A 22,318-nucleotide genomic window follows, 5' to 3' on the forward strand; every position below is an offset into this window, starting at 1 on the left:
ATGGGTTGTTTTGTTTTCTTTTGGTTTTTAAACTACAAAATTCACATGATGGGGGATGGTGGGAAGGCACAAGGGGAGACTGTAAGTTAAACTTAGTATTTAGAAACTGCATTACAGAATTAGCAATTACAACATCAGAACATATTGTTTATCTTGTTTATGGTTCTGCATTGATCAATGTCTACTCACCTATCTTCAAACTACTTTTCACGGAAAACAGTTTTAAATGACTAATAAACATTGTATATGTGCCTGCTAATCTCATCCTAAAGATTGTTTCTCAGGGGAAGGAAAACAACAAAAAAGGAGTATGGTAACTCACCTCTGTACCCCATACGGCCTTTCCAGAATAGGCTCCTTAAATGGGGGTGGAATATGGCCAAAATAATCTGGATAGGCCACTTCTGAATATTCAGGAATAGACTTTGTGGTTTTCACCATTTCAATATAAAGATCACAGTCATGAACTGGTGATACATCAGAAACTTCAAGCATGACTTGTTCCCCTGATGAACTAGATCTGGAATCCTCCTCCTCGGAATCCACTCCAGTGCAGCAGAGTTTTCCCAGCCAGACAGATGATCCTTCAAAGAGGCTACTTCCACAGGGTGAAACATGTTCACAAGGTTTACTACAAGCAAGTGTGGTAAGGCCCGTTTTGCTTTCCTTCTTTATTACACACCCAGTACCATAATACTGATCATTTTTCGCACTGTTCTGCAGACTGATTCTGTCCAATCCTTTCACAATTTCTTGGCTTAGACACTGGCAAGTTTCTTTGGAAGCAAGTTCTGTTGCAAATACCTTAATAAAACAGTCGGGATCCTAGAATATTATTTTGATTTTAGTTTAAAAGTATGATTTTGATTTAACATGAAGCTACAGTAGTTCTGAGAATATAAAGTACACTGAGGCCCTTAGGATTAAGCAACTAGTATGCTGTGTGCCTTGAACGCTATGAGAATCGTTATGGACTCTGAATTAACGCAATGGGTACTGGTTATGGATCTTGACTTGAAACAATAGGTACCAGAGGAAAACTGGTACCTATTGTTCAAGTTCCCTTGGTTCACCAAGGGAGAGGTGAACATTAACCAAAGATGGAGTGAGCATGCGCAGGGATGGAGTTCAATCAGCCGACACAGTGAGGAAGACTATCGACGACCACCAGAGGACCCCGTCCAGTATAACCACGCGTGCGTTAGGGACATTTGCATATGATAATAATTCCCAGGAAATAACATGAATATGTTAATCACTGCCCTCCCCCCATTCTATTTAAATCAATCAGTAAAGATGACCAATGATCTCTGTAGAATAGGAAGAGAGGTAAGATGAGGTAACAGAAAGCCAATCATTATTAAGGTCAACTTAAACTTTATGAATTTTGTTGATCTTATGTAACCATGACTCTGCTGAAAAAGTGTATAAATATGTTGTGCTTTGTACCTGTCGGGGAACACGTCTTTGGCGGAGTTATCCCCCGTGTTCCCCAGTGCTGGAATAAAGAAGTGCCTGCTTATCTGCTGTGTGTAGGTAAGTTCTTTCGCGATTGCGACCACTAACAGTTCCTTTGATCATTTTGCTCATGTAGACTACTGTCTTTAATACTTTCTTTCTTTGGTAGTTCCAGAAAGGCTGGCCTTCTATTGGATTCCTCTGTCAATAAAGGATTGCTCTCCTTCAAAGCAACTCCTTTTGTTGACTTGTTTGCTTCAGCAGAGTGCTCTTCTCCTGCTGTAGGAACAACAATAGGTCCACTCAGATTTGCATCAGCTACAAAAGGCTTTGGTTCCTTGGAAACTAACTCACATTCCTTAAAAAATAGAAAAAAAAATATTAAAAAAAAGAGTAAACAGTTCCTAAAGTTTCATTAATATTAGAAAACCTTCTATTGTTCCTGAGGTATGCTTCGCAATAATCCAAAATAAGCATAACTTAAAAGACAACAGTTATTATGCTTTAAACTTACATGAACATAGCAATGAAGTTTCAGCTTTTACAAGAAGATAGTGTCACAGCAATAAACAAGTAGTTATTAAGTAGCAAGCTATCAAGTCAATGCAATTCCCCAGGTACTTCAACCAACTGCTTTAAAGAGGTGCACAGCATTTAAGGAAATACCTACCATGATGAATTTTTGTCAGAAGTCTCACATCCTTTCCTACAATTTTACTTCCTGCTGTGTGCAATAATCAGACATTAGAAAACAGTTTTCCTTTATATCTGCCAACAGCCCCCTTTTCAGTCAGATTAAAGTAACCCATAACATCTAACTGAATAACTCACTATATAGCACTCTTATGTAGCTCTAGAACTGCTGACTCTCACTTTTTGGCTAGAGGAACTAACTAACCCACTAACATCTCCCCCTCCCACCCCCTCACCCCCCCCCTCCCAAAAAAAAAAAAAAGGCAGACTATACCAGGGTCAATGCATCATGATGAGGGATGTGTGGGTAACACATACTTTACCTGAAAGTTTTCTAAAAGTTCCGGGAAAAATTGCTCATATATTTTCAGCTCTTCTATGGGTCTTCCCAATTCCTGTCTAGTTTCAGTTTATTAATATCAGTCTCAATATCATCATTCTGAAAGAGCACCAGAATAAATTAATCTTGCGTCCAGAATTAATGAACTTCTAAAATAATTACATTCACCTTTTAATTCTGATGCAGCCATTCCCTTAAAAGCTGAATATCACTATTTTAAAATTAGCTAAACTATCTCTTTCACCAGGAAGGTTTAAGCAGCTCAGTTTTACTAATATGCAAAAGCCCCCGTGTCAACAGAAGATTACAAACATCTAAATTTTCTTGCTTTCATACAAATATATTATGCACAGACATCAGACGACACTTCACATGAGATCTGTGCACAGTCCAACTATTGCAACCTGGAATGTGGAGATTTCATCTGACTGCAGTGACAAAAGCCTAACTGCTTCTATGGAAGATAATCCCTTCATCAGGGCTCATGAGATCCTTGAATAAAATTTGCCTGTCCATACAGTTCAATTAACTCCTGAATGTATGTTCCATAAAAATACAGAAAAAGGCTGTTCTGACCAAATGTTCTTTTTCATGTCCTGACTGGCAGCTGGAGAGCAGAACAAGACTTTCCCAAAGTGCTACAATACTGAGAGGTCTGATCTCTACCTCTACAGCTGGCTGAACTTCAGATTTACTGTGCTGAAACACTGGCCTAGTCAATCCCAGTCCAGAACGGCAGAGAAAGTTAAGAGCAGCTCCTACATACTGAGCAGCTCAGGTGGGAAGAATGGTCTAAGAGAAATACAAGTTAGAAACAGAACACTGCTAAGACTTTGCAGCTCTCTTCCACTGTACTCCAGACACATCAAGTGTGAAGCAAACAAGTTTTGATAAAAATCTGAACAACAAAGGCTGACATTTTCAAGTAGAACCCACCTTCAGTTTCAGCAGCTTCTTTAATTTTAGGAACTTCCCAGGAAACCTCTTCAAAGTCCTTTTACACTTAGAATATATATGGCTGTATACATGATTCAAGCAACTTAAAAACCCATTATGCCTGACTTCTGCCTGTCCATTTTATCTCATACCAACCTTAAAATGTTGGTCCTTACCATCATCATTTTCGGTTTCAACTTCTGGTTCTGTTTCAGTATCTTCATGATCATCACTTTCATCTACTGCATCATCCACTGTGATACAAAAAAGCTTTGTAAGGCAGATTACACATTTAATCCAAAACATTTAATCTATGACAGAGTTACAACACCGGTGGATAGGGAAGAGCAACAGATGTCATCTACCTGGACTTCTGCAAAGCTGCTGTACTGCATGACATCCTTGTCTCTAAATTGGAGATGTGGATTTGATGGATAGACCACTCAGCCGATAAGGAATTGGCTGGGTGGTTGCACTCAAAGGGTTGTGGTCTGTCGAGTGAAAAGCAGTGACGAGTGGCATTCCTCAGGGGGTGGTGTCAGGACCAGCACTGCTTAACATCTTTGTTGGGGACACGGACAGTGGGATCAAGTGCACCCTCAGCAAGTTTGCCTATGACACCAAGCTGTGCGGTGCTGTCGACACGCTGGAGGGCAGGGATGCCATCCAGAGGGACCTTGGCAGCCTTGAGAGGTGGGCCTGTGCAAACCTCATGAAGTTCAACAAGGTCAAGTGCAAGGTCCTGCACATGGGTCAAGGCAATCCCAACCACAGATACAGGCTGGGTGATGAGTGGATTGAGAGCAGCCCTGAGGAAAAGGACTCGGGGGTGTTGGTGGATGGAGAACTGACTGGGAGCCAACAACGTGCACTCACAGCCCAAAAAGCCAACCATGTCCTGGGCTGCGTGAAGAGAAGTGTGGTCGGCAGGTCGAGGGAGGGGATTCTGCCCCTCTATTCAACTCTCGTGAGACCCCACTGGGAGGGCTGTGTCCAGCTCTGGTGCCCGCAATATAAGAAGGACATGGACCTGTTGGAGTGGGTCCAGAGAAGGGCCATGAGGATCATTAGGGGAATGGAGCACCTCCCCTACGAGGACAGGCTGAAAGAGTTGGAGTTGTTCAGCCGAGGGGAGAGAAGGTTCCAGGGGGACCTTATAGCGGCCTTCCAGCACTTAAAGGGGGCTACAGGAAAGATGGGGAGGGACAATTATCAGGGAGTGTAGTCAGAGGGTGAGGGGTAACAGTCTGAAACTGAAGGAAGGTAGATTTAGATTAGGTGGAAGGAAGAAATTCTTTCCTGTGAGCGTGGTGAGACACTGGAACAGGTTGCCTAAAGGGGCTGTGGCTGCCCCCTCCCTGGAAGTGTTCAAGGCCAGGTTGGACGGGGCTTTGGGCAATCTGGTCTAGTGGAAGGGGTCCCTGCCCATGGCAGGGGGGTTGGAACTAGGCGATCTTTAAGGTCCCCTCCAACCCAAACCATTTTATGACTCTCTGATACATAAGCTCAAAAAAACTTTATGTTCTGGATTTACTTTCTTTTTTACTTACCACTTGAAAAAGCTGTGAAAACCAACTAGTAAACATTAATTACTAGTACAAGATCTACAAAATAAAATGCTTGTTTGACAATGTTGCAGACCCAGTTTATTACACTTCCATGAAGTTTTAAGTAAAATCAAAGATCTCTGGTTTAAACAGAACTAAAAAATACCCAACACCCTTCTGCCCCCAAAACCCCAGCAAGACAGCAGATGGCTATTAGAAATACTTTAGAATGTGTATGTGTCGAGAACATCTCAGCATGGCTTGAGGTCAGCACAAAAGGAGGTGGCTCTGACATGTTTTCCCAACACAAGTAGTAATGACCACATCCAACGAAACAACTGAGATCTCGGCAGCTTTTAGTCATGTCAGCTAGTGTTGCCCCTGTATCAGGGAACAGTGGGAGGAGACACCCTCTTCACCTTTTTTGTCTTGTTTAAGTGGGTGCGTAACAATCTAAGGAAAAAAAAAAAATCAGGAACATATCACTGGAGATTCAATCGGTGCGGAAAATACTCAAGGAGAGTGGTCACTGCAACTGCTCAGCCTAGACAGGCTGGCAACTAAATTTCACCCCCAAAGCATACAGCAACATGTTATTTTTTTAGACACGTGGAACCATTGGGACACTAAAGACTAGTTTCCACTTAATTTCTACTTACTTTGATGTATTTGGACTCCAGTTTATCTAGGACTTCTTCCCTTTTTAACCCAGAAAAAGAAGGGGAAGCAAACCAATTTACACATGACTAAGAAGAAGTGGGCTAACTCCTTAATATGTGGAAGTGAGCATTAGCTGGTTATTCTGGCAGGTGTTCTGCTCACTAGTGGCAAATTTGATCTTTTTTCTAGAGCTCTCATGTGGTTTGAGTGCTGAGGTTTTTTTGTTATGCTTTCTGAAAGGTTTTCCATGCAGAAAACTTTCCGAATGCCAGTAAACAGCTCACTCAGAGGCCTACAAATTATACTGATCTTCTAGTGTATTCAGAATGATTACATGTCTTGATTTTACAATACTAACTACACAAGAGTATACTTTTAATAAACTCAGATCTGTACCCACCCCAACATTCTACGTGTCTTTTAATACAGAAGTTTTTCCTGAAAAATAAAATCCTATGTATTCTATGCCCCTAGGTTTTTCACTTCTTTTTAAAATAGATAACAAATCTATTAAAAATAACCAACCACTATTGGTAGCCTACTTCAACAGAATACAAGGTTTCTGGTAGTAGTAAGTAGAGGTTTAATTTCTGTGGATTTTGGAACCCATTTCTTTGAAATGTCGAAAACACACTTGGAAGACAAAACATAAACAAACTCTGACCTCCTGCAGTTTGAGTGTGATCCATCTGAACCCCAATCAGATAGATGTCTTCTTTCACGCAATGACCACATTTTATTTCAGGAGGTACTGTGAATAAGAAGATACTAAAAAGTCTGACTTTGCCTCTTCATTTTAAAGTAACTTCCTGACAGCAACTTCATCAGTTGCTTACTCAGGTACCAAGATATTTCACCATATATGAAAATGCATTCAATATTATCCAGAACTAATGAAGAGTGTTCACAATGGGATGAATCTATTTCCAACAAAGCACCATACAAATGCTCTGCAGACAACTGTTGCCTCATAGACTGCAAGAGTCCAAGAAAGCAGCTCTACCTTTCTCATCATGCAAATGAAGGACTAACCACAATAATTTAAAAAACAGTGCTTCAAATGGCATGTTAATCTAGATTCACTACATCCGGTTTTTCCGAGTAACAGAAAGAAATCAAGGAAGATACACTCCTGTAAAACAGGGTGCACACTAGATTACATTTCACATAGGAGAATGCGAGTTAAAAAGAGAGCCCATTGTGCTGGGTTTGAGTGAGTGGGGAGGTTTTTGGTAGCAGAGGAGGGGGTGATAGGGGTGGCCCCCTGTGAGAAGCTTCTCGAGGCTCCCCCAGCTCCAAGTCAGCTCCACCTCTGCACCAAAACTGAGCCCATCAGCTGCGCCTCCGCGATAACCTATTTAAGAGGGGACGTGGTGAGGGGCAGTTGCGGCAGCTGCATGAACACCAAGGTCAGTGGAGGAACGGAGGAAGAAAAGAAGGGGGAGGTGTGCTGGAGCAGAGACCCCCCTGTATCCTGTGGGGAGATGGCAGGGCGGCCCCCCCTGGCACCCATGGAGATCTACGGTGGAGCAGACACTAATTTATGGCCTGTGAGGGACATCATACAGCCGACTAAGGTGGCTGCACCCGAAATCAGCTGGGACTATGTGGGAAGAAGCAGCCCCTTCTGTTGTAGCTCAGTGCTGGGAGGATTGCAGCACGCAGGGGTGTCCCACGCTGGAGCAGCTTGGGAAGGGCTGCAGCCATGGGAGGGACTCCAGTTGGAGAAAGTTGGTGTCCAACACCAGAGCAGTTTGGGGAACAATGTGGCCCGTGGGAGGGACTCACGTCAGAGAGAGTTTGTGGAGGACTGTGTCCTGTGAGAGGGGGACCACGATGGAGCAGGGGGAGAAGTTCCAGAAGTTCCTTCCACCCCCTCCCGCCCTGAAGTTGGAAGAAGCGGCAGCACTGACTGCACCCCCAGTTCCCTGCCCCTGGGGTAAGGAGGTAGGGATATCAGGAGTAAATCTGGGCCCAGGAAAAAGGGAGGGCTGGGGGGAAGGTGTTCTCAAGATGCGGTAATGCTTCTCACTGTCCTTCTCTGTCTAAGTGTTGTTGTTAGTAACTGCATTAAATCTACGTTCCTTTTTTTTTTTTTTTTAACACCTAACGAGTCTGCCTTTTGCCCGTGACCATAGTGGGTGATTTATCCCACCCTGTCTTACCTCGAACCCCAAGCCTGGCTTATTTTCTCCTTCTCAGAGCTGTGGGGCAGGGGGGGAATGAGCGGCTGGGTGGTGCTCAGTTGCCCTCCGAGCCCAAACCACAACACCCATTTAAGTTTGTGGACTAATATGTGTAGCCTATGATTTACAGTCCAGTGTTTGATGAACATGACATTTTAGTTCCCATTTTAATTTTTTATTTTATATATCAGAACCATAAAATATGTGTAGACAAAATTTTAATCAGTTAAAGCTTAACATTAGAAACTGGTGCTCTACACTAACAGCCACAGGCCCTTTTCTAGCTGAGAAGAATATCAGAATCCAGGTTTTAGTGGAGAACACAAAATAACTGCAGTCGATTCCACCTTACTTAAAGCTATGCTACATACTCAAAGATAAAATACTACAAAATGAACATACCATCAGGAGGCAAATTGTACAGCTGAGCCACAGGACCACTGGCAGGAATAACTGGGAGTTGGAAATGGAAAGCACTTCTAATAGTTGGTAAAGGAAGACGATTTTTAGGAAAACGTTTTCTCATTATTAGGCTGGCCATGTTGATGAGAGGATCAAAAGTTCTTACTGCAAGGCACTCCTATTAACAGGGAAATAATGAAAGCATGATAAAAATTTATATAACACACACACACTGTGCAGATACAAAATTTGAAACAAACTTCTTACTGCTGTCATCCATACAGTTTTGCAGCAACTATCACTCAAATTTGAGAAACTCAGGGTATCTCTACCCCCACTACTGGCTAATCAGTATGACAACTGGACTTGATACACCAGAGATTAGTGTTTTTATGAAAAGATTTACTCATATGAAAGTGTAGGAATTTACAATGTCAAAACCCCTCAGGACTGAATAAAACCTCTCAAAATAAATGCACAAGACCTTCTGTTTTAAAGACACACCATTTCAAGATTTAATTTCTTTCCCCAACATTAAAGTTTAACTGCTCATTTACAGAACAGAATATTAAATATTTCTGAATTATTGTTCTTTCCCTCAATCTGCCAAAGAGAAATCCCAACATTAGTAATTACACAAATCTGTAAGACCAAGGTATCACACTGATCAAAACATGAGAAAACTCAGCACCCTGTAATAACTGATACAGAAGTTTCCTGTAATTTGTCTGAAATGGCTTTCTGCAAATCTAATCATGCCTCGGTTCTTATCCAACTCCACTAAAACTACTAGGAATGCTGCAGGTTTTATACAACTGTCCGGAGAGAACGAGTTTTTAACTCCTTGTCAGTTCCAATCCTGGTGCAAATTCTGCTGAGATCACATTTGTCAGGATCCGCTGCTGCCAGACAAGATAGCCAACGTCTGGGGACAGACAATTGTTTCATTACCCTTGGTTCCACCGCTTCATGAGCATCACTGACAGACTCGTCACTAGGACCCAAAACCTAATTATTCAGAAAGGTACCTGAAGAAACCCTGCATTTCTCCCTGCCATCCAACAGCTATTTTCAGATGTACGTATAAAGAAGATGTGCAGGAGTTATGCTATAGATGACCGTTACTGAAGGGCTGAGGTGAGCGCCTGTAAAAGGCTCTTTCTCCACCCTGGATCAAGCCCAGTTCTGCAGAAGCAGCACAGCCTTTCTGGTGTGCAACTGAAGAGATGGTAACTTATTATTAAACGTATATGTACATACCATACAAATATTAAAGCACCAAAGACTCCAGATAAAACTACCCTTATTTCTAAATTTCCTAGCCTTGATTTTGTTTTAGCCACAGACTTAGTATTATCTCTACTCTGTGTGTGTACACACACACACATATACATCTCAACTAGACAAACAGTTTCTTGTAGTCAAACACTTACCTGATTTTAGCAATGCAGCAAGTGTGTCTAAAGCAACCCTGTCAACATAACAAGAAAAGTCAAACAACATTGTAAAGCTACATAAAATATTTACGGCTAACAGATATGTTTAACATCTACCCTCACATCCTTCTGGTTGCACTGTATCACAGACTTTGCTCTTAAAATTTGGTTTTAATAAAATATCATGCATCTCTGATATATCTGATGTATCTCAGATATATCTGAAGTCTGATGACGAAATCTAAATATATCATTGCAATGGCTAAAAAAACTTTCCGCCTTTGCAAAAAAACACCAAAACTAACAACATAATGTTTATGAACCATAATCAATGGATGAGATCCATTTGAAAGTCGTGTTTTTATGTTAGCAGCAGAACAAGTACTCCCACACAGGAAAGGACATAATTTTAAAAAAATTAGGTCAAAACTGGCAGTGTATAAATAGATTGAGAAGTAATGCTCATCAATCTGTACTACAATACAACGTGTAAAATTTTGCTTGTACACAAAGATCTTGTCTCAGTTAACTCAAGATGTACAACTAGAAGATGTATATACTTCTTTTTACCCTCTTTGTAAAGGTATACTTCATGTATCTGATCTTAGACCATAAACAAGGATATCACAATTACTTACATCATGGAACAGTAAGTTAATATGTCCAATTTTACCTGGGGCTTAAAGGGGAAGGGCATTTTGTTCAAAGATACTCCAGTGCCCACAGATAACAGATTTAGATAACATAACACTATTTTTTTGCACTGAATTCAGAATATGAACAACATAAGATTATTACTTTGCTATCCAGATGAAAAGTCCAGTTTTCCACAGGTATGTACTTTAAAAGAGGTGCTAATGTATAAAGAAGGGGCTACCTCCAGTTAGACCTATTTATCTATTTTTACCCTAAGTTCACTTTAAAAAAAAACCAAAACAAAACAAAAAAAAAAACAACAACAATAAAAACACAGAGGGAAGCAAAAAAAAATTTTAAATCATCACTTTAAGGTATGCAGTGAATTTATTTCTTTTTCTAACACACAATAGCCTACTGCACAGATATTGCTGGTGCTTGCTACTCTATGTTTTACGATTTTGCTCTGAGAGTCTATAATTGCTTTGAAATAAAACAGAAAGAAAATTCTATTACAAAATAAAACAGATAGTGTCGCTCTAAAAACTCAATGAAGATATGGGAGCCAATTCAACTAATTGAAAAATGACGGGATTATCTTCATCTGTTTGTCTTGATTTGAGGATAACTATTGTAGTTTCCATGCAGGAATCTTAGAGACAAAAAATAATATTTATATTCTTCTACCAGTACTGTGAATAGACATTCAAATATTTTCTGTTACCTTACTGGGGAAAATTAAACTGTCAGATTTGTGGTTCTGCTTGCCACCTCCTTCCACTCTGGCTTTCAAATATGAGTTACAATTAATTTCTCTAATATTATTTTCCATTTACAAGTAAGTTTTGAAATGTATCTAAGGTTTTTCTATATACTATATTAAAGAGACCTTACTTACTTCAGAAGGCTAGTGTTCTTTTTACTAAAAGGGCCAATGAACTTAAATGTCAGTTCTACTGCTCCATTCTTTCCCAAGGACACTGCATTAACAGCTGCAAGAGTTAAAAACAATCCATTTTAAGATAGTAAGGAAGGCAAAAGAAAAAAATAAACTAAAATCTACGCAAGTTCATTTTGAAGTACAAAAAATGACAGATACGTTTGTGCTTTAAGACATACAATGACAAGCAAATAGTACTCTGTGCATAATTAGTGTGATAATCCAATCCTGATAAAATTTGAAAGAGAAGAAAAACATTATTACTTTACAAATAAAATCATATACTACTTCCAATGCATGCTTCTGCTCTCTTTTCTTCCAAAAAATTTCTTCCAATTTTCTTCCAAAAAAAAAAAATCTCTGTTTGTCAAGACAGCAGGGTTTCTAAAATGTCAAATCTGACAAGTTTTATGACTTGTTATTATCCTTCAGTATCAGAATAGACAGGTACGTCCACCAGGATTTGAAAGCCAAGCATTCACTGTAAAATTTGGAAATGCCAACCGATACAAGCTTTCCTGAGCTACATGTTAGGCATGTATGTTCTCAGAAACAAACAAACAAAAAAATCTATTTGAAAGGGAACAAAATAAATTACGTTAAGACCTACATTCTGCTCACTCAGTGTATACATGGCTGAAGCCCAATGCCCACTGAAAATACAAACTGCTGAAACAGGCACAGAAATTCAATTCCCAAGCAAGTCTAGCAATATGCACTCCTAATGAAGCAGGAAGAGAGCAACTAAAAATTGACTTCAGCATAATGAATGCTGCGATTAGTGTAGAATTTAGTACTTGAACCCAAGTTGCAATTTCATCATCATGAGCAGCAACATTACACCACTAGAATCTAAGAAAAGTTAGGACTCTATCCTGGTGGCAACTGTACGCAATGCTTAACCAGTACTACTTATCGGAATGTAATAAACTGCTACTTTTTCTGTTTATAAGGAGTGGGAAATACAAGATAGAACTGGTCTACGCAGAATCCAAATTAGACACTCCGTTCAATTTCCCATTTTCAGGATAAAGCAACTTTTCACCTAAGCTGTGTAACTATCTGTATTCAACGCTCCCATTTAGAAGCATTTTACCTCATTATCAGAAGTGCGAGAGAAATAAAGTTTCCACATTTTAAAAGAATTGGGACTTTATGAATTATAGGTGCTCATCTGAATGTCCTGAAAACATAAACTTACAGATCATCCTATGGATTCTCTTGGAGGAATGTGATTAAGTTCTCCATTTCTCATATTTATTTAAGAGGTTTAATGGCCACTTTGAGTTCAAAGGAAAAACTTAAGAGCATCTAAGCAACAGCAGAGATACAGCAAGAAACACACTACTTTCTTCAACTTCCTACTGCCTGCCCAGACAATGAATTCGGCTCTCGTGGAAGAGTATTAGCCCAATAGTAGGGCACTTCAACACAATGAATAAGGGAAAGGTTAAATAATTAAAATATGTCCTGTGTGAACCAAGTTTTACATTAGTGATCTACAATGAAATAAAATAGTAAAAAGAAAAATAAGTGAGCGTGTATAATAAAAAGAATAATTATTTAATTTGAAGTGCTTTCGCAAGCATAATGTTAGTATTTCTGGTTTAAATCTTAAAGGATCAGCATTTATGAAAGTTAGATGACTCAGTTTCACACATCCAATAGCACTGGTTAAAACCCCCGGCAGTGTTTGTATATATATATATATATATACACACACACACAAACTGAATAAAAATCGAAGACACACGAGATGTACAAGCACGCTTCACAGCTTTTATTAGAATTCAAGCAATTTGAATTCTCAGATAAAAATAATTGTTTTAAATATCTAACATTGAACAAGCATGTAGATTGGATGTTTCAACTGTATCTAGGTAAAAACTTTTGTATCACATGGGAAAAAAAATAACTATCAGCAGTACTTACAGTTGGTTGAGTAAACTCTTAATACTTGAAGACATGGCAATATTAGCCTGTGGTTTTGCAAATTCTGCTTCACTAAATTCAATGATATGTTTAGGGCACCATTAATTCTTGCTTTCATGCCAATCTTTTTGTCTGACGTCAAAGAAATACAAGATTATTCACACTAATTTTGAAGTTGTTATCAAAAAAAAAAGTTAAACGAACTGTGAATTTCTTCTGCTGTCAACTCTGCTTACCTATTTTTCATCATTCTTTCCTCCCCTCTATTTTACTCATCTTTGTGTTCTCCTTTACCAATTCTGAATACATGCATGCTTACACAATAATAGAAAGAAAATTTTTTTGAAGTTACAATCATAAAACTACAAAGTATTAAGCCATATTATGTACGTATATCATTATCACCTTTTGGACCAATTTTTGCAAGAAGAGTATGATGAAGCACCATTAATTCTCCAGTTGCTGGAGAGTCTTTGCTGGCAGTCAAAAGCAACTGCAATAAGATCTGTGTCCCTCCTTTAGTGACTAAGACGCCTGCCCTCCGACCGCCACCGAGGAATTAAAACTCAACTGATATCTCCGAAGCCAAAGAACAATTAAGAACCTAAGCTACAGTTATCATAAGGGAAGTCTTTAGAACAGAAATATTTCCTCATATGTGACTGCACTATGCAAGAACCTGCTGGCCTTATACTTACAGCAACGTAAATTATTTGTGTATGATTATTTGAAAGCTGGCTTCAGTCTTTGTGTTCTTTTTATTCTGCATACAAATCACTGTTAGCAAACATTCGAAACAACCCCAAAAATTACTAAAAAAACACAACCCTGCCTCCCAAAGGAAAAACACAACTTCTGCAGAAGAATACAGGAATATAATCACAAATTGCAAACTGCTCCTTAATGAAAACTTACCAACTGACACAATCTCAATGAGGATATTCGATATATTTCGAATACTTTGAGGATCTTTTGTATTCTGCAATGTAAAATAGAGGGATTTCTTTACTTAATTTAGAAGTCTAATACAGTGGTTTAAATACTTACAAGCTCAGAGAAACTGCCACCACTAAATCAAACAGAATTTAAGATGTAACAACCCAGCTAATCATCCTACTATGCAGCCTGAATTAACCAAAAAAACCAATTAAAATTTAGTTTGCAGTATGGCATATTAATTAGAACTGATAGTTGACAAATTATTTCTTACAATATTTAAAAATAAGGGAGAGAAATTCTTAACTAGACCATATCTAATCATCACAGTCCTACACAAGTGTTGGAGACTAGATAGGATAACAACGTATTTGTAGTAATACAAAGCCCAGTGATAAAATGAAAACTTGCTACGTACCCATAACCACACAGATCGGAAGGTTTTACCTCTAGGGCTGACAGGATAACTTCTATTCCAGTGGAGCCCTTAGAAGTCATCTCCTCCTTGTTTTTTTCTGCCAGTCAGAAAAAGACCATTTTTCTTTTAATATACTAGCTTGTGGGCAAAATGCCCTGTGATCACATACAGATTGATCAGAAAATCTACACTACACTGTAAATAATAAAATCTATTAAAAACTGCATATATGTAGATAATACTAACTAAAATAAATCAAAGACTTAAGTGACTTTAAATCTCATTTTTGCTTTCACTTGTTCAACAATTTGTCCTAGAAAAAAACACTGTAAAGGTAAAATCTGTAAGAAAGCTCTCTTCCAGATACTTCTACTTCTCGTATATATATACACATGTATACTGTGAATTATCACTTAAATTATAGCTGTTTGACAATACAAAATGCACTCAGTGTAACCAATACTATATCAGACAACTTTAAACATGGCCTTAAACAGGTGCTTTAAACAATCAGTGACAAAAGCAGATGGCTAATCAAGTCCACCGAACAGAAACAACAATTAAAGTCCACCTCAGAAGAAATACGAGAAGGAAGGCTCATCAAAACAAAAACTACTAAAACCATAAAACTGAGATATTTACCTTGACTCTGAACTAGATGAAGGATCTCTGAGGTAACATATCTGGCATTGTCTGCTTCTCCTAATACAGAATCCAAATTGATCTTCTCCAGCTGTGACAGCAGAGACATAGTCTGAGAACTGGTAGAAACACTACAACAAAGAATTTTTACATTCATTTTTCCACCTCGATCAGAGGAAAAAAACACTAACAACAGAAATCCCACGTTAGAATAAGGGGAGTTGCTAATTCACCTTCATACTTTATCTCAACTGGAGAACAGTCTTAATTCTCTTTAATTCTGGCAAATTTACAGATTTTACAAAGCCTGCATTGCAGCAGACTAACTATGTATAACAGCATCTCCAAGACCAACTGTGAACAGAGAAATTAGTTGCAGCAAAAAAATCCAGATGTAGGTACAAATGTTGTTTATGTCAGTTAGAGTAATTTATATTTAATACAGTTTATCTTAAGGGCCAGGATACTGGATCAAACCTGCCATTCAAGAAAAAACTGCCTACAAACAGTCCCAAAGACTGTTTGCCTTCCGGGCTTGTGTTTCTAAAGTGAAAGAATATGTAATTCGTGAGGTGAGCAAAGCAGCACCCACCATTTGAAGAAAAAGAACACCATTCTGAAGAAAAAATTTTCGAAGGTTTTCAAAGCTATCATCAGAGTTTGAATTCATTTTTAACATCAAGGTATTTTAGCCTGACATCATAAAATTGCCTTGAAAATGTATTTAATATAAGAAACAAATTTAAACCAGGGACTCGTATAGGTAGGTAGATTACAGAGGCTAAAAAAAAAAAAGTAAATATTTATAGTATTCAAAATAGAATCAGTCTAGAAATTGTTTTATTGCTCTCCAGTTTTAGAACACAACAATTATTCAGAATAGTGCTGAGATTCACATTTCCACATGAAAGTAATTTTTAGACAATTTTTTAACATTTGAAGTAGAGTCATATAATTAATTACAGGAAATTATAACTTCCAAGGATTAACTACCTTGACTTTGCACTTTTGTAACATTAGCGTCCCACAATAACCGACAATAATTCATTTCATACACATACTGTTCTGACTATCTGCAATAAAACTAAAGTCTGTAACATTAGCTTTATAAATATGTCAGGTTTGTTTATAACAATGAGGAATTATTACGCCTTGATTTGTATTTTACATATATGAAAAGGTTTCACACTTACAGTTATCTCTACTAAAATAATTAGCTTAGATTTGGGCAAGTATGTTAAAATCAAGGAAAAAAAAGGTAGCTGACAGCAAAGTCTGTACTGCCATGAAAGCACATCGATACAACAGCTGCTGGGGAAACTGCTTCTACCACTTCCACTTTTCCACACTGACATCTAAATGAGAAGCGTGACCAAAAATCAATTTCAGATTACAGATGATACTTACAAGCTGTTAACATCAGTAATAAGAAATGGTTATACTATTTATAGAGCATAAGTCAAAATAATTTTATACGGTGAAGTAAGTATATCACCTTCTCGGTTATTTGCTGGACTTTGATTTTAAAGGATCTTTGGATCTAAAATAAATCTGTCTTGGTTGATAAAATATTACTTGTTCAAGTAAAGCATAATCCCCCCAATCCTTTCTCATCATCCAAAACCAGGTTGGATAGTATAAAGCCGTTATTATTTGCATAAGATTCGTTTTGTTTAATTCTATGCTCCCATTCATCCTCTGAACTTGAAACACTCCAAAATAAACCCAAGATTTTCATGAAATCTATAACCTCTGTTCGTCTGGTATACAAGCTGACAAGCTTCCAAAAGATGTTGCCTTCAGCAGCTCACAACCAAAACAAGTAAAGAGCCCAGCCAACCCACATCTAAACCAACGTGTAAGAGAACTGCTGCTTCAGTGTGCGGGTGTGTACATATCTAAAAGTTCCACTGTGGTATTTCATTGGTCTCACACAGAAATAAATGTAGTTTGAAAGCTGGAAACAACCCAAGAAAGCAAAGATAGTCCTTAGGAACAAACAAACAAACAAGACAATACAAGTTTTCATAAAGACAAACTCATTCACAGGCACTAAAATTTCAGAGCAAACATGATTTTTGACTGCTGTGACCTGCAAAATCCAAGCAATGCCAGCACATGGAAGTAATATAACATGTACAACGTTAGCATCTAACATAGTTTCTCCATACTTACTAAAAGCTTTAAAAGGTTCAGGAATGGTAAGTCATTCTCACTACTGGGTGATATAACAATTTAAATCCTAAGATTTAGAAGTATCATCTCCTCCTGGGGCCAGAGTTTCTATCAAGAGCGATGAGTGCTCATTGCAGTGGTTAAAGAGGTATCTTTAGAATGGTTTTAGGTTATTCATCTTGCAAGAAGTCTTCCAACAGATATACAGTCAAATAAACTTCATGTCTTCAGCATACCAAATCAACTGCCATTGAAAATAACATCAGCTCAGAGTCTATGCTGAAATATAAACTAAAGCCCTGATTTCCTCTTAGCTATGACTGAGTTTTCTTCCTAAAACAAGAATTATTTATTAATATTCTGCACTAATATACATAGTGGTTATAATACTGTGAGAGCTTTCAATGTCTGCCTAGTAAATCAGAAAGGCTGCAGGACAAGAAATAGGGCAGCCAGCCTGACTGACTGATCCGTATGTAATATTGCTGTGACAACCCATTTGACCTAAGAACAAAATAGAACCCAATTTGCAGCGTGACTCCTTCTGATATTTGGAATGCAAATACATACGTTTTAACCAACAAACCATTCAGGATCCAAATCTGGGAGACAGCTCTCCAAAACAGAGGGGCAACATGGAATTCAGTATTTTTAATCCAACAGCTAGGTAAACCAAGGACGTAGTCAGAATGGCACAATAAAAACTGCGTCCTGTCTGAGCTAGATTTCCTCTTAAGCTGCTGACGCTGCAGAAGCTCACAGGTGGCCCTGAACACTGTGGCCAGCCTTTCATACAAGGCTTGTCTTCCCACTAAGGAGACATTTTTGACCCCACTCATTCTAAAACTTCCTCACAAGAGCACTCTGTAGTCATTGCAGGCAACAGTTTCTGCTCTCTTTAGCTATAAAAATCAAAATGGCTGTAAAGCACTAGAAGAAACTTCCTAAGGCCATATAAGCTATTCTCTTCGGAGTTGGATCAACACCACAGCTGCTCTTCATGACAGACATATGCCCAAACAGTCCTTAACAGCCTGCAAAAATGGTGAGTCAGTAACCAAAGGCACCTTCATTCTCACACCTTGTGTCCCTTCATTCCAAAGATTTTCTCCCTGCAGTTCAATCTCACTATTTGTGGCTCTCCTCACTACGAACGTGACTGTCCTTTATCCCTTGCAGTTGTATACCTCTCTAAGCACAGTACCTTGCACATCTTCCCAGCAAATATTCTTTTCTGCATTTCACAGGAGTATTTGGAAATCATTTGGTCCTCTAATATTTTTGCAGATCTTTCCAGTTTCAAGCTGTCTGCAGCTTTAACAAGAACTCTTTCTTCTCTTTCAGATCATTAGTAGAAGCGCAAAGTATTTTCAGTCGTTCCCAAAAAGAGGAGGAAAGAGCACATCCAGAAACAAACCGTGCGCTGTTTCCTTCTGACAGTGATCAACCACCCCTGCTCTGGTACCCAGTCAGTGCCCTACTCCAGAGCACTTGGAGAGAGCAATTGCCTCAGCTCCCTGATGGCAATCACATGCAGTGGTTATTTTAGTAAAGCTTTAAACACGTTTGTGGTATTCTAATGCCACTTTTCTGACCGTGAGACCTGTTACTCTCTCACATAGGAAAAATCAGATGGATTTTCAAGAACAACTCAAACCACCTTTGGCTGTTCGCAGCCTCACGCATTCGGTTAGTTCTTCCAGGATCCTTCTGTGCAAAGAAAAGAAGACAGCTGATCTACAGCTACTTAGTTTCTGCTCCCCGACTCCCACAGACACAACCACTATGTTTGTCATCTCTGTCTTTCACTACTTAACCCAGATCTCATGTGTTCTGAAGACAACCGATAATTATTATACTGGGGTGGATTTAGACTTTTTTTAGCATCCTCAGGTGAAGTTTACCAGGCTTGTTTGATCCCCTACACTGCATGTCTCCATGGGCAGGAAACCCTTTCTCCAGCCCATGACCAAAGGCCACAGCTCCAAATGCCCCTCACAACACCATCTTACTTGCAAAAAAGAAGCAGGAACAAGCCTGACACCACCTCAGCTGCTGCCAAAGCGCACAGTGTGGCTCTAGCTACCCAGACAGCTTTGTGGATTTCCTCTTTCTCTGGTTAGGAAAGCTTTGAGTAGATATAGAGGAAGCACCTGCCCAGACAGTGAGGAACAGAGGGCTTCAGGGGTTCATGTTTAAAAGAGAACTCCCTCAACAAGAAAACATCTTCTCAGAGAAAGTTCCCTTGCTGCAGGGACGTTTCTCCCAGTCTCACCAACTCCCCAAAAGTTTAAGCGTTATTACTCTGATTACGATGAAGTGCTAGATTCACAACTCTCCAGGAGTCCCTGTACAGTACTGTGCTATGCAAATGCTAAAACACATCATTACACCTTCCTAAGTGTTTCTTCACAATGAGAAAGAGAACTCTGACGGCTGTCATGGCAGCTTATAGGATGGTTTTCAGCTATTCACCTTGCAAGAAGCCTCCCAAAAGATAATAGTCAAATGAAGGAAGTAATCAGAAACCTTCAGTTCACCAGCTGTACCTACTTCCCCTGAAGCTGCTGTTTGCACTCAGCCAGCGCGCTGCCATAGCAGGGAGCGTCTTCTTCCCTCGCAGCAAACAGGTCTGCTGTGTTTCAGCATGTTACAGGGAGCTTTTTGAAAAATATTTTGAAGTAGGCAGGCTTCTCATGAGTCTGGTTTTGTTTTATTCCAATGCAAACCAATTCCAAATTTTTTTCTCAACCACCTGCAGTTATCACGTAATCTTCAGAGAGCTGATACTTCTGATTATTGTACAGAGATAGCCGTGAACTAAAGTCACCATAATTTATTCATTACTTTGGGAACCACAGTTTTGAATTGCAGGGATGGAAGCTCTCCTTTTAACTCAAGAACTAAAGAAGAATAAACAGCACTTAAGTAGACACTTTGTAGAAATCTAATATTCTGTGTGATAGTATACTTCATGTATTATAATTAGTAGTATTTCCAATAATACCCACTGTTGATGGAGAGCTTGAGTTTGCTTATCATATCGCCTAAGGAACTAATACACCATACGTAGAAAACATAATAGTTTCTTTACTATTTCTTTTGATCCATCTCTTACACAAACAGGAGCAACCAGTCCCTGATATCTAGCTGTTCCACTGTTAAAGTCCGCAAAAGCAAAGATGATTCTACATGCAGTGGTTTAAACTAAAATTTGTAACTCCATCCCAACATAGAAAATTAATCCACAGTAGAGCATGTCCTTCATGCAAATTCATCCACCCACGTAGAAGATAATCGGTATTTCAGAGAACTAAGGCTGAAGCAAAAATTCCCTATTTTCCCATCTACAGAATATTTTTTTTTTTTTTTTATGATTAGCTGGTCTGATTTAATGAGGTGCTTTAACCTGTCATATCTTAGGAAAAGAGTAAGACTGAAATCCTTTCCTGACACTTAAGAGATATTTTGTCTTCCATAGATAACCTCATAACTTTTTCAAATATTTGCTAAAACAAGTTATCATGAAAATAACAAACACAACTTTTCAATTCTTGAAACCTTCTGTAACCCCACTCTTGTTTGTCCTAACTGTTCAAGGTTTGTATACATCTTAGGACAAACATCATAGCTTCCTATACAGTATTATAAACTTATCCTTTAATTCATTCAATATAAATCATTTTATGTTTTGCCCATATTTGCTTGAAAATATTAAATTAGTCGATAACTGTTACAATGAAATGTAAGGCGTATTTTATATTTTAACATGTCTAATACTAACTGAAAATTGTAAATTTAAAGAGTCATTTATTAAATATGAAGCTACTTTATGCTAATCAATATTGACTCCCTTGGTGTATCAGGATACACATTCTTACTAGGGGCTCATAATGCATATTTGATTTATCTTATTAATAAGATAAAGTCTGCTTTTTCACAAATCTCAAATAGCTTGATGTTGAGAAGTCACTATGGTTTTAAATTCACCTTTTTTCAGATGACGCTTTTGCTTTGTTCATATTGGAAACCTGATTCTTCAAATCACCATCTCCGATAACCTGGAGGATACCAAACAACTAGAAATTACCAACATCTTTTTTTCTTTAACGATGAAATGCTACTGTGATATTGGACGTCTCTACACTAGAAATGTTAAATAAGTTAATTTGCATTGATTGCATTTCCCCACATTGTCACAAGCTCTTCTCTCTTCAATCTATCTGATACAGCTTTTAAAATAAACTATTGCAATGTAACTATGGAGTATGAATCTGCATTATAGTTCAGTCCAATGAAGTTCAGAGACAATCTGATCATAATGGAACAGAGATTTGTATCAGTTAACAGACAGTATTTTCATATCCGTGACAGAATTCTATCACACAAAGCCTTTGCTGAAGCCAATGAGCCGACCCTCCCCAGCAACTCCCAGGGTAGCAGCTAACCGGCCTGGCTCACCAAACCACAGGGCAGGTCCGGTCCCACAAGCAATCTGAACAGACAGAGGGCAGGTCTCAACCCCCAGGGGCAACGTTTCCTGAGGGGGGGGGGGCATCTGGTTTCCTTAGATCACATTAACTGAACCTCAGTACTTCCATTTGAGATCTAGGATGAATGATGAATACTCCCACTGTGGAAAAAAAAAAATAAAAAAACAAAAAAAACAGTGTCCTCAAAGGGCACAGTGGTTAGTTTTAAGGTAGAAGACAGAGTAAAGGAGAAAAGGATGTTCAAAGACTGAGATGGTGAGCATGAAGAAGATAAAGCACTTGTTCTCCTGGCAAATGCAGGCAAGAAATCCAGTGAGGCACACACAGCCCCCTCACAAAGAGAAATTCGTAAGACTTCTCAAAAATCCTTGTTGTTCAGCGCATAATTGGGTTTTTATTACTGGTAAATTACACTCTGCAATTGCTAAAAGCCCAAAGCAGATGAAGTATGAAGCAAGGGCATTTCCAGACTGACCTGAAAGCAGAAT

The 22,318-nt window shown here is 38.7% G+C and overlaps 1 pseudogene; it reads right to left on the reverse strand.

The window, feature by feature from the left end:
• Positions 1–318: 318 nt before the first annotated feature.
• On the reverse strand, positions 319–22,318 carry LOC122152420 (annotated as a pseudogene).

Source organism: Tyto alba, unplaced genomic scaffold (genome assembly GCF_018691265.1).
Source record: "Tyto alba isolate M040663 unplaced genomic scaffold, T.alba_DEE_v4.0 Super-Scaffold_36, whole genome shotgun sequence".
In the NCBI taxonomy this organism is placed as follows: Eukaryota; Metazoa; Chordata; class Aves; order Strigiformes; family Tytonidae; genus Tyto; species Tyto alba.